Below are 14,039 nucleotides of genomic sequence, written 5' to 3' on the forward strand. Positions count from 1 at the left end.
TACACACATATATATAATCTGTGTCCATTCCATGAAAAGGTGATCCAACAGAATGCACAAATTATCTAATAATATCATTAATATCCCAAAATATTGCTGATGATAATTCAAAAATGGTTACATGAGTACATCAAGAGGTAACTGTCCAAAATTCAAGACAAATTCAGAAGAGGACATGTAACAAAGGATATCATTGTTGATGTCTGATGATTCTTGTCTGAAAGCAGAGAATATCAGATAGATGCTTACCTTTGTTTTATTGATGATGCAAAGACTTCTGACTAGTTGGAAAATAATGAATTATGGATAACATCATGAATAACAGGATTTGATTCTGTTCATAAGGAATCTATACATAGATCTAGAGGCAGTTGGAACAGAACAAGGGATTACTGCGAAGTTAAAGTCAGGAAAGGTATGCAGCAGTGTGTCATCTTTTCACCATATTTATTCAGTTTGTATACTAAGCAAATCATATCAGAAGCTGCATTATTTGAAGAAAAATGCAGCATCAGGATTGAAGGAAAACTCACTAACAATCTTCTGTGTACAGACGAAATAGCCCTGCTTGCTGAAAACAAAGAGAACTTGAAGCCCTACTGAAGAATATCAAAGACTACAGCCTTCATTATGGATTGCTCCTGGACATAAAGAAAACTAAATTCATCTCATGTGGACCAATATCCTATATCATGATAAACAAGGGAAATATAGCAGTTCTCAAGGATTTCATTTTACATGGCTCCACAGACAGTGCCCATGGGAGAAACAATCAGGAAATCACACAATATGCTGCATAGGGCAGGTTTGCTACAAAATACCTCTTAGAAGTTTTGCAGAGTGGACACGTCACTTTGGGGACTATGGTGCTCTTGAGTCAAGTCATGGTGTTTTTGTTCTCTTCAGATGTGTGTGACCCCTGGAACCCTGGTGTGGCACTACAGGATAATGCACTGGACCTAAAAGTCAGTTTGAACTGCAGATTGGTGGGTCAAACCCACCAGCCACTCCTTGGAGATACTATACAGGAGATTCTATGGGTCAGGACCAACTCAACAGTATTAAATAATTAAATAATAACAACAACTAATATGTATGTGAAGATTGTACAGTGAATGGGAAGGACTGAAAAATTATCGAATTATGGTGTTGTTGTTAAGTACTGTGGAATCGGTTCTGACTCATAGTGACTCTGCACAGGGTTTCTGAGGCTGCAAATCTTTATGGGAGCAGAATGGTGTTGTTGAAGATGATTAAATAAACCATGGATTACTTAAAAAAAAAAAAAAAAAAAGCAAACAAATCTGTGTTGGTGGTAGAAATGCTTCCATAAGCTAAGATGGTGAGACTTCTCCTCACACACTTTGGATACCTTATCATGAGAGACCAGTCCCTGGTGAAGGGTATCATACTTGGTAAAGTAGAGAGTCTTGAAAAAGCGGGAGACCTCAATTAGATGAATTAACACAATAGCTACAAAAATAGCAGCAAGTGTGAAGAATGCAAAGGACTTGGTAGGTTTTTGTTCTGTTGTATGTAAGGCCACTATGAATTCGAACTGATAAGAGGCACCCGATTAACATGATTGTGGTACTGTAGGATAGATACTGCATAGGGTTTCCAAGGAATGCCTGGTGTGTTTGCATGATTGCTAAGAGTCAGAACAAACTTATTGGCACTTAACAACAAATAACAAAATGATTAATAAGTTTAGGTCTTTAATAGAAAAAATAAACAGCATGCAAGAACAAAAGAGTAACGGATACTATAAAAGTGGTATCATTCCAAAGCCAATTCCAATGATGCTAAGTTCAGACATGCCTCTACCCTCCATCCTTCCTTACCAGTCTGACACCAACCAACTCTGCCAACCGCTCATCTCTTCTGGGTTTAATAATTCATTACAATAGGCACACAGAACTCAGATAATACTCATGATTGGGGTTATCAAGGAGGTGACAGGGTACAATTTAGGGTCAGAAATGTTAAGGATATAATTCTTTGGTTGGAACTCTCTTTTCCCAATTATGCTCACATTCAGGCCTCTCTTTCAGCCCAAGACCCTTTAATCTGGCCTCTGCCCTGCTCAGGCAATGTTACAAAGCTCCTTTAGTGCTGTTTATACATGCCCAGGAGTCCTGGTGTGGCACTGTGAGTTAATGTGCCAGACTGCAAAGCCAGTTGAACTCCAATGTCGGCGGTTCAAGCTCACCAACTGCTCCTCAGAAACCCTATACAGGGTCAGAATCAACTCAACGGCACTTAACAACAACAAATACATGCCCAAAGGTCATGCCACTCCACCAAAATCCTCAGCATAATGGTGCTTGGCTTTAGCTCTGTGGATCAATAAACCTAGCTCTAACGATTTAGTATCTGGAGGTACCCCAGATACTGAAGACACTCAGCTATACTTGCTTCAGGGCCTGGGAAGCCCACTGCTTTGTCTTGTCTTGTGCTTTGGGTTCTGTTGTTGGTGTTCTTCTGACGTTCCTCTGTGTCGTAGCTCTCTCTCCTGGATGGCAAAGATTCAAAGTTTAGGGATTTCAGGGTCCAAAGAACATGCTCCATTCCTGGCTCTTCTCTTCTACTGTTGAGATGACTCATTTTACACCTAGTAGAATGACAAAATTGACCATTCTCCACATTGTTGTTGTTGTTAAGTGCCGTCGAGTCAGTTCTGACCCATAGCGACCTTATGTAGGGTTTCCGAGAAGCAACTGGTGAGCTTGAACTGCCAACCTTGCAGTTCAAATGGCTTTGCAATCTGGTGCATTAATCCACAGTACCACACCAGGACTCCATTCTCCACATTAGAGTTCCAAATTAAAAAAAAAAAAAAAAAAAAGTACAATGAACCCTGCTAGCAGTCACTTACAACGGACTCATATAACTCTATCATAATTTTTCTTTTACTCATACCCATCAGAAAAAGAGGAAATATACCTAATCTTCATGGTTCCATCTGGTCATCCAGTGGGATCACAAAGGCCATAGTTAGATGAGCCATATTAAATAATTTGCTGCACTGCATATATTATAAAAAATAATGGGAAAAAAATGAGAATCCAAAATTACTGTAATAGAAACTAAGACTGTTCTAACAGGCTTTTCAACTGATTCAGTACACTCAAGGAATGAATCAGTGAACTTGAAAATATGGCAATAGAAATTTTCAGTTTTCTATATGGAAAAGAGAAAAAGAATGGTTTTAGGAAGAAAAAAAAAAGAAATATAAAATACACAAGTGTCAGACAATATGGCAAAAGTGTAACATAAGTTTCATTGGAATACTAAAATGAGAAGAAAAAGACAAAAGAAATACTTGATATTTGAATGGCTGAGAATTTATCAAAATTAATGATAGACACCAAACTACAGATCCAGATAGCTCAAAGAAACTCATTATACCCCAGAATCCTTCAATATGTGCTCTGCTTCCAATCAACATAATGAAACCTATTACCTGTCATTCATTGTTTCTTAGATATCCTGAAAGCCAAGTTTTTATGATTAGTGCCTGATGTCCAAGGAAAATAAAACCCTGGTGTGGTGCTGTCGGATATGCACTGGCTACTAACTGCAAGGTCAGTGGTTCAAACCCACTAGCTGCTCCTCAGGAACCCTATACAAGTTCACTATGAGTTGCAAGTGTAATGATGGCACTTAACAACAATACTCTAGGCAGCTTGTGAGAAAAACAGAAAACAATTAAAATTTATTTATAATTTTTTTCTTAACTTGAAACAATTATCCAGTAGTCAAATGTTTCTTAAAATGCTAAGAGATATGTTGATCAGGTACAGAAGATTATTAAAGTTTTATAAATTTTTTGTATATCATAAAAGTTAACAATTTAATAGTAATTATGTTTAACATTTTAAAAAAATTTTAGTAGCCATCTTTGCCATAAACAACTATTAATAGAATTTTAGCTTAGCAATAGGTATTACTAATAAAAAGATCATCATAGCTTAAATATTGCTGTTGTTGTTGTTAGGTGCAATTGAGTCAGTTCTGACTCATAGTGACTTCATGCACAGCAGAATGAAATACTGCCTGGCCCTGTGCCATCCTCACAATTGTTACTACATTTGAGATCATTTCTGCTTCCGCTGTTCCCCTAATCTCATTGGGCTCTTCTTTTTTTGCTGATACTTCACTTTACAAAACATGATGTCTTCTCCAGAGGGGCCATAATAAAATGTCTGAAGTATGAGAGACAAAATCTGGCCATCGTGGCTTCTAAGAAGCATTCTGGCTGTACTTCCTCCAGAACTGATTTGTTTGTTCTGCTGGTAGGCCCTTATACTTTTTTTTTTTTTTTTTTTTAAGTTATTGTTAGTATTCTTTATTATTTTGTTTTGTTTTTTGCATAAGCTACTAGATAGGAGAGTCCCTTGTACTTTTAATAATTTCATCCAAAAACTTAACTGCATCAATTTTGCTAGGTTTTCCTCATTCATTATCCAATATTAGCATGCATATGAGGCTATTGAAAATACCATAGGTTGGGTCTGGTGCACGTTAAGTCCACAAACTGACGTCTTTACTCTTGAACACTTTAAAGAGGTCTTGTGCAGAAGATTTGCCAAATGCAATATGTCATTTGATTTCTTGACTGCTGCTTCTATGAGGGTTAATGGTTGATTTCAGCAAAATGAAGTCCTTGACAACTTCATTCTTGATATTACTTATTGATCCAGTAGGGAGGATTTGTGTTTTCTTTAGACTAAGGGGAAGCCCATATGAAAATCTGTGATCTTTGATCTTCATCAATAAGTATTTTAAGTTCTTTTCACTTACAGTAAGCAGGGTTGCATCATGTATGTGCATATAGCAGGTTATAAATGAGTGTTAAATCATATTCTTTTTCATATAATCCAGTTTCTCAGATTATGTGCTCAGATTACAAATTGAAAAAGTATACTGAAAGAATACCACCCTGGCATACACTTAATTTTAAATCATTCAGAGTTCCCTTGCTATGTTTGAACAATTACCTCTTAGTTTGTGTACGGGTTCCTCATGAGCACAATGAAGTGTTCTAGAATACTTATTCTCTTAAATGTTGTCCATATCTTGTCATGATCCACACAATCAAAAGCCTGTGAATAGTCAATGAAGCAGAGGTAAACATCTTTCTGATATTTTCCGCCTTTATCCATGATCTATTTGACATTAGCAAGGATATGGCTAGTTGCACATCCTAGTCTGAATTGGGCTTAAATCACTGGCAGATCCATGTCATTGTACAGTTGCAGCCGTTTTAGTTGTAAGTGATATTAATGATATTGTATGATGATTTCTGCATTCCATCAGGTCACTTCTCTTTAGAATGGGTACAAATATGGGTCTCTTCCAAGTGGTTGGCCAGATTGTTGTCTTCCAAATTTCTTGGCATAGAAGAGTAAGTGCCTCAAGTGTCACATAAATTTGTTGCAATATTTCAATTTGTACTCCATCAATTTCCAGACCCTTGTTCTTTGCCAATGCCTTTAGTGCATCTTGGACTTCTTCCTTCACAATCATTGATTCTTTTCTTTTTTTAAACGTTTATGTGATAGTTTACATGACAGAACATTAGCTTTACATTCATCCTATTGTATATCGTTTCATTGCCATGGTTACAATCCCCTCCATGTATCAGCAACCAACCAAAGGATATACCCTGCTAGTCTGCCTCCCTGGTCATCAGCACACAGCCTCTCTCCCGCTCTGGGTCTAGAGTCCCCAGCTGCTCCATCTCTCCACATCATCATCTCTGCCTCCATATCTGGCATCACTGCTTCTCTGGTAGGGTCCTGCATTACACTCTTCTCCTTTGATAGTTCCAGGGACCTCCACTCCTGGACTGCAAAGTCAGTCACTCCCCTCCTTTTGCTACAAAATGTCTACCTTTACATTTCTAACCCTCACAGTAAGTCCTGAGAACAATTATTCACCATTGTACCACAAGGGACCTATCTGCATCTCCTTTCATTAGCCCTGCCCAGACAGATTGGATACTACTCAGTGGAGATTCTACCTTCCTCCAAGCCCTCTGGATCTAGGCTCCTTGTAAGCTAGTCACTTCTTTGTAACCCCTCCTCTCCCCCTGCATTTTGGATAGCCAATGTCCAAGTTGCCCATCCCTGTCCTCTGTGTGTGGAGGGGGTGGGAATGATCCTTGCTGTAAAGATTTGTTCCCTCTTTTGAGCTACTGCATCCATAGGTGTAGGTCAAGTTTATCAAATTGTTTCAGATTACTCTTTTTTTCCTTTTCTGTCTTCTTCTAGTTGAGCTCTGATATCTAGTCATTGAAACCAGGTGAGTGGGTATTATCTGCAAGTGTGGGTGTTCTTATGCATATGCCCTCTCTTCTTATCAGTTGGATGCTTCACTTTCCACTCTAGTCCTCTTTGGCTATGTCACTAACTCTGGGCCCAAAAGTCCCCAGGTCTTACCACAATGCTGGCCAATCAGGTCTCCACCTGGGTTCACAGGAGTCTATTGAAACTTGTAGGGCTTAGCTTGCAGCTTCATTGCTGTTATTCCCTCATTCCCCCATAATATTGATGAACATGGTCACCAATCAGAGTGCATGTCTGCTCATGTATTCCCATTGAGTCTTAGTCTTAGAAGGGGGGTTTGCCCTGAGAGGACCCCGACCACTTGCCTTGATGTCTCCTGGGCGAGCAACTTGCTTGATCTTGTAGTTTTCAGTCAGACTGCCATTATTGTTTTGTATTTTTCCAGTTGTCTTTCCTTCAAGAAGTATCTTCTGTTCTTCTAATCACTCCAGGTTGGTTTACTTTATGCCAAGCACACTTCAGAGCACTTTTGATATATGAACTCATTTAAACCTAGGTACAATCATGCCACTTGGTACTAATTTTTAATATCCACCTCACAACTGGGTGTTAAGTAACTTGTGTTAAATCATAGGGTTAGTGTAATGGAATGGACTTGATTTAATTGATGAAAATGAAGGTTTGCCGCCTTTCACTGTATTCAGTCACAGAGATATGGAGAGAGCGATCCAATCCAAGATCTTTGGCTTTATGAATAGAAAGCCAGCAGGCTAGAGGCCATGGAGCATAATATTTCAAGACTGTCCTGTCCATTACAAAGAGGAGGCACATTTTACAGGGTAACCTACATTCCGATGTACACTTAATCCATTTTAACATCAGGGTAGCACTTTTTGTATAAAGAAACAATGAGATAATTTTTAAATTCCCTCAAACATACTATTTTTTAGGGAAAAAGCAACAACAACAATAGGGCAATAATCCTCCTCAAATATTCCATCTTTTAGGGTTGTAGCTGCTTAGTTCCTGAGCTAACTATCTGGGTGGACTTAAGCATGTCCTGGTATCCTTCTAGGACCATAAGGTCATCTCAGCTAGTTTTTAAACTAACTTCCTCATTTTCAGGATCCTCCTTTATTAAGACCTGTGAGTTAGCACGCCAGACTGCAAAGCCACTTGAACTGCAAGGTATGTGATTCAAACTCACCAGTTGCTCCTAGAAAACCCTATACAGGGTCGCTATGGGTCAAAATGGACTTGACGGCACTTAACAACAACAACAATTACTAAACTGAAGGAGCTCTGGTAGTACAGTGGTTACAAGTTGGGCTGCTAACCTCAAGGTCAGCAATTCAAAACTACCAGCATTCCATGGGAGAAAGATGAGATTTTCTACTCCTATAAAGATTTACAGCCTCAGAAACTCTATACTATGAGTCAGAATTGACTCCACAGTATGCTATCAACTCCACCAATGACTAAATTGATTCCATTTTGTTTAGGTCAGTAGATCCATGCTTTCACGGAGATTACAATTCATCGCCATTGGGTTGATTCTAATTCATGAGACGCTTACATGGCAGAGTAATACATACTATCCCATAGGAGTTTTAAGGCTGTTATCTTAACAGAGGAGTTCTGGTGTGGCGCTGTAAGATAAACACTGGACTGCTACCCAGAAGGTCAGCATTTCAAACTCACCAGTCACTTCTTGGAAACCCTATACAGGGTTGCTATGAGTTGGAACTGACCTGATGACACTTAACAAGAACAACAATTTTAACAGAAGCAGACTATATCATTTCTCAGGGGTATAGCTGGTAGGTTTAAACTGCTGGTCTTTTGCTTAGCTGTCCAGCACTTTACAACTGTACCATCCTATTCCCTTTGAGATTAAAACAGGGCCACTGAAGTCCTTGGCACCACAAAAGTCCTCAAGGTTTTGGTTCTTAACTTTTTGATCAAAGGTAAAAGTGAACATTTTGAAAAACTAAAATGAAATTTAATATGAAGAGAAAAGTTTAGTAAATTTTTTGTTAGACAATCACTTGTTACGCAGATAAGTACACTAATATTAGTAATGGTACTTCCAACATAGTGTTCATTGTGATCTTGATTTAAAAACCACTCATGAATCTTTAAGGTAAAAATTGGCATAAGGTTTCCTTTATCTGCAGCGCATGCCTTCCTTGCTTTTTTCCTGAAAGCAAAGCGCATCCCAGCATGAGACAATGCTGATTCAAAGGCACAATGAAAGCAAGGTCATTTCCAGGAGACTCTAAGTCTGAAGTCTTCAATTTCCTATAAATGGAAAAGTTACCCTTTATATGCTAATTATTTCAGTTCAAAGAAAAACTCAGTTGTTTAAAAGATAAGAAGTATTTGAGAAGATGTGTATTGGAGATTTCATGACTTGAAACAAAGCCCCCAGTTTGCAGGAAACTCAGAAGCACTGTGGTCTGAATACATCCTTCCACTTCTGCTAGTTGAAAAGAGAGATTCAATGGAAGAAAATTAAATTGGTTTATGTTTTCTCAGTAATCATAGCTGACAGACTAATTTTTCAGTGGCAAATGTAAATGGTAAACATTTAGGCAATACAAATAATTCTGAAATATCTACTCTTATCATCATATTCCTTTCTTGCATTTTAATTCATGAAAAGCTTTTGGCCTCCTGATTCATTACCTAGAAGTTAATGTCTTAATAGAAAATCAGCTAACAGCCTCTTTATTATTTATATATAATTTAATATTATTTTAATGTTTTGTGGTTCAATGTATTACAAGACTATTTCTAGGAGAATGTTTTCTTCTATGGATGAAACAGATGTCTGATGGCTAATAAGAAAATAAATAAACTACATGTAATATACTCTATAGCATCACTGGATGATAGAAATTGTTAAGTGTTGGACTCTAACCAAAGTGTCGGTGGTATATTTTTTCCAAGGAAGACTAAAGTTAAAGTTTACCTTTAATTTTAGCAACTGTTTCCATCTTGTATTTTCTAGTAAAATAATTTTTACTGTCTTCGTAGTGTGCTTATTATAAGTAAAAGAATAATTGTTTTATATAGTTATATATATATGTATAATTTACATATTAAGAATAATACATACTTAGCACTTATATACATGTTATTGTTTTTGTTAGGTGCTGTCAAGTTGGCTTTGACTTTAACGACACTATACACAACAGAATGAGACCGCCTGGTCCTCTGTCATCCTCACAATTATTGTTACACTTGAGCCTAATGCTGCTGCCACTGTGCCAATCCATCTTGTTGGGGGTCTTCCACTTTTTCACTGACCATAACTTTATCAAGCCATGGTATTTTTAACAACCTCATGTGCATGTGAAAGTTGGACAGTGAGTAAGGAAGACCATAGAAGAATTGATTAATTTGAGTTATGGTGTTGGAAGAGAATATTGCAAGTACCATGGACTATTGAAAGAACAAACAGATTGGTGTAGGAAGAATTACAGTCAGAGTATTCCTTGGAAGCCAAGATGGCCAGACTTCATCTCTCATACTTTGGACGTATTATTGGGAGGGACCAGTCTCTTGAGAAGGAGATCATGTTTGGTAAAGTGGAGGGCTGGAGAAAAAGAGGGAGACCCCCCAACAAGAAGGATTGGCACAGTAGAAGCAGCAATGGGCTTAAATTTATATAAATGAGTCTTGGTGGCAGTTTAGGAGCAAGCCATCAATTAACAGCAGCTTAAAGGGATCCTGGTGTGGCGCTGTAGGTTAATGCAACAGACTGCAAAGCCATTTGAACTGCAAGGTCGGTGGTTCAGGCTCACCAGCTGCTCCTTGGAAACCCTATACAGGGTTGCTTTGGGTTGGAACCAACTCAATGGCACTTAACAACAAAAGGTCATATACTTTCTCTTCATTTGACTGGCTTCTGATCATTTCAGTCCTAACCATTTAAGCTACTTCAAATGGGTACCAGATGCAAACTGGAGATTCCACACACATCTCTCTGCACATCAGACCAGCTGCCCTCCAGACTCTCTCTAAGCTCTAGCCTCCCTGGTCTAAATGGGTGCCCATAGGCACACAAATCCCCAATTTCAGACCAGTCTGCCATTCTTCTCTCCTCTCATCTGGTTTCTTCATTGCTGCATTCTCCCTGACTTCCATTCGTCAAGTGGACCCAGATGGTCACAAGAGAGTATACCAAGCTGTCTACTCACCAGCTGACTTTAACTTTCAGCTATAGAATGGGTTTTTCTCTAGTGGTCACAGTCTTTTCCTGCCTCAAAGAATCCAAGGACGTTACTGCTTACTTGAAATGCAAAAACAGCCAGTCATATATATTATTTTCCTGCTGGTCTTCCCCACCACTCAGATGTCAGTTTATCACACTGTAGTGACTTGTATGTTGCTGTGATGCTGGAAGTTATGCCACTTGTATTTTGAATGCCAACAGTGTCATCCATGGTGGACAGTTTTCAGTTGAATTTCCCAGACTCAGACGAAACAGAGGTGGATAACTTCAGAATGTTTAGCTACTGAAAACCTTATGAATAGCAGTGAAACACTGTCAGATAGTACCAGAAAATTGAATATTGAAACATGACAAATAGCTCCAGTATATTGTCAGATGTACTGCCACAAGATAAATCCGTCAGGCTGGAAGGCGTTCAAAATACAATTAGGGAAGAGTTGCCTTCTCAAAGTAGAGTTGATCATGATGATATGAATTGAGTAAAGCTTTTGGAACCTTCATTTGCTGATGAGGCACAACTCAAAATAAGGAGAAATAGCTGTAAATATCCATTAATAATTGGAACATGGAATATCTGAAGTATGAAACTAGGAAATTTGGAAATTGTCAAAAATGAATTTGACCATATAAACATTGACAAGGCATTAGAGCGCTGAAGTGGACTGGTATTAACCCTGCTGGTATATAAAATACCCGTGGCATAGTTTCCAGCATCACAGCAACACTTAAACCACCACAGTACAACAATATGACAGATGAGTGGTGGTCAGCAAGGCTAGCTACCACAATTAAATGTCTTTAGGTACCGTATTCCACAAGAAAGTCCCCTGCTTTAGTCACCATCTTTCCATGCTGCATGGATTGGGAAATCTACCACTGTTTTGCATGCTCTGGCTCTTTGTTCTGCTACTGCTCCTCTGCCATTCCTCCAGGGTCACAGTTTACCGTCCATGGGTTGAGGAGGTTAACCAGGATCCAAAGAAGGGTCTTTACTCCTGGCACTTTTCTTTGATAACAGTGAGTGTTTTCAAAGATTTCTGCTAAAAGAGAAACTCAATAATTCTTTGTACTGAAATGTTACATTTGCATAATCCCACTTAGTCATTAGTTGGGAATGACAAATGCTATGACTGTTGTTACTCTGGTTAAGTGCCATAGAGGTGGTTCCAACCCATAACTTCCCTGTATAACATTTCCAAAGAACTTAAACGGCTGACCTTGCCATTCAAACTGATTTTGCAGTCCAGTGCATTAACCCACAAGGCCATTTCCAGTTCATAGCAACCCCATGTACAATAGACTAGTACACTGCCTGGTCCTGTGACATCCTCACAATTGTTATGTTTGAGCCCATTGTTGCTTCCTATTCCTGGTGCCCCAATTCATGTGCTCCACACTGCTGGTTCTGCTTAGTGCCATGTCTGCTCTAGAGCTGAGGTCCTGCTGTGTGCCTCAGCTTGGGTTTCCTGCCTTCCAGACCACCCGCTGATGTTGGTTAGCCGGGACTGCATTTGGGACTCTTCTAACTCTACAATCGCGTGCCATTTCCTTGATACAAACTTCTCTTTATACGTATATGTTGTTGTTGTTAAGTGCCTTTGAGTGGGTTCTAACCTATGGCGACCCTGTATAAAGTTTCCAAGGAGCAGCTGGTGAGCTTGAACCACCAAGTTTAAACTTCAAAGGACTTTACAGTCCAGCACATTAACCCACAGAGCCATACCAGGACTCCTTATATGTAAGGAGTTTTGTTTCTCTAGAGAGCTGAGCCTAAGACGGGTTCTTCCTCTTTTTTTTTTTTTTTTTCCTGATCCTCCACTTTGCCAACCATGATGTCTTTACTAGGAACTGGTACCTCTTGACAATATGTTTAAATTTCTTCACAGTTTGTTATGATTCACAAAAATACATTTGCATAGTCAGTAAAGTATATGTAAAATCTGTTATTCTCTGCTTCTAACCAGGATGCATTGGAAGACAGCAATGATATATCCCTTGTTCCATGTCCTCTTCTAAATCTGATTTGAATATCTGATAGCTCTGTGTCCATGTACTGCTGCAATTATTTTTGAATTATCTTCAGGAAATTGTACTTGAATGCTGTATTAATGATGTTGTTGGATGCTTTCCATACTCTACTGGATGCCTTTCTTTGGAATGCTCACAAGTATGGATTTCTTCCAATCAGTTGGCCAGGTAGCTGTCTTTCAAATTTATATATATATATATAAATGAGTGAGCACCTCCACCATTGCATCAGTTTGTTGAAACATTTCAATTTGTATCTCTTCAATCCTCAGAAACTTGATTTTTGCTAATGACATCATTGCAGCTTGGACTTCTTTTAATAGCTTTGGTTTTTTATTACATGGCACCTCTTGAAATAATTAAACATCAGTCAATTATTTTTGGTACAGTCAATTATTTTTGAGTATTCCTTCCAACATTTTTTTCTGCTTCTGCTTCATGCATTATTCAGCATTTTGTCCATAGACACATTCATTATTGCAAATCAAGTTGATGCTTGAGTTTTGTTTTGTTTTGTTTTTTCAGTTTTTCAGGTTGAGAATTGCTGAGTGTGTTCTTCCTTTTGGTTTTCTAAATTAAGACATTTGCATATTTCCTTAAAATATTTGACTTAATCTTCTTAAGTTGCCCTTAAAATTTTTCTATTCAATTCTTTCACTTCATCATTCCCCCCCCACCCAAGTTTCTCCATGTTAAAGAACAAGTTTCAACATGTCTTCTGAAAACCACATTGACCTTTTCTTTCTTTCCTCTCTTTTTAGTGATCTTTTGCTTTCTTACTATATGATGGTCTTGATGTCATCCCATAATACTAGTCTTCAGTTATTACCATATAATGCATGAAATCTGTTCTTGAGATGGTCTCTAAATTAGGGATGGATATATTCAGGGTGATATTTTGGCTCTGGTGTACTTGTTTTCATTTTCTTCAACTTCATCCTGAACTTACATATGAGCAATTCATGCTCTGTTCCACAGCCTGCACCTAGGCTTATTTAAGCTGATAGTATTGAGCTCCTCCATATTTCTTTCTCACAGATGTAATCAATTTGACTCCTGTGCATTCCAACTGTTGATGTTCATGTGGATATTTGCTGTCTAGTGTGTAGAAAAAAGGTATTTGTAATGAATAAGTAGTCTGTCTTACAAAATTCTGTCATGTGATCTTCAGTATAATTTGTATCACCAAAGCTATGTTTTCTAACTACCAATCCTTCCTATTTATTTCCAATATCGACATTCTAATCACCAGTAATTATCAATAAACCTTGATTGAAAATTAATCAATTTCAGACTGAAGATGCTGGTAGAATTCTTTAGTTTCTTCATCACTGACTTTTAGTTGTTGGTGTGTAAATTTGAATAATAGTCATTTATTTCTAGGTGTCTGTACATTATTCTGTCACAGACAGCTTTATATTTTAAAATATATACATCAATATATTCAGCAGTAAAATAAGTTGACTATTTAATCACAT

This window comes from Chrysochloris asiatica, unplaced genomic scaffold, assembly GCF_000296735.1.
Source record: "Chrysochloris asiatica unplaced genomic scaffold, ChrAsi1.0 scaffold00058, whole genome shotgun sequence".
In the NCBI taxonomy this organism is placed as follows: domain Eukaryota; kingdom Metazoa; phylum Chordata; class Mammalia; order Afrosoricida; family Chrysochloridae; genus Chrysochloris; species Chrysochloris asiatica.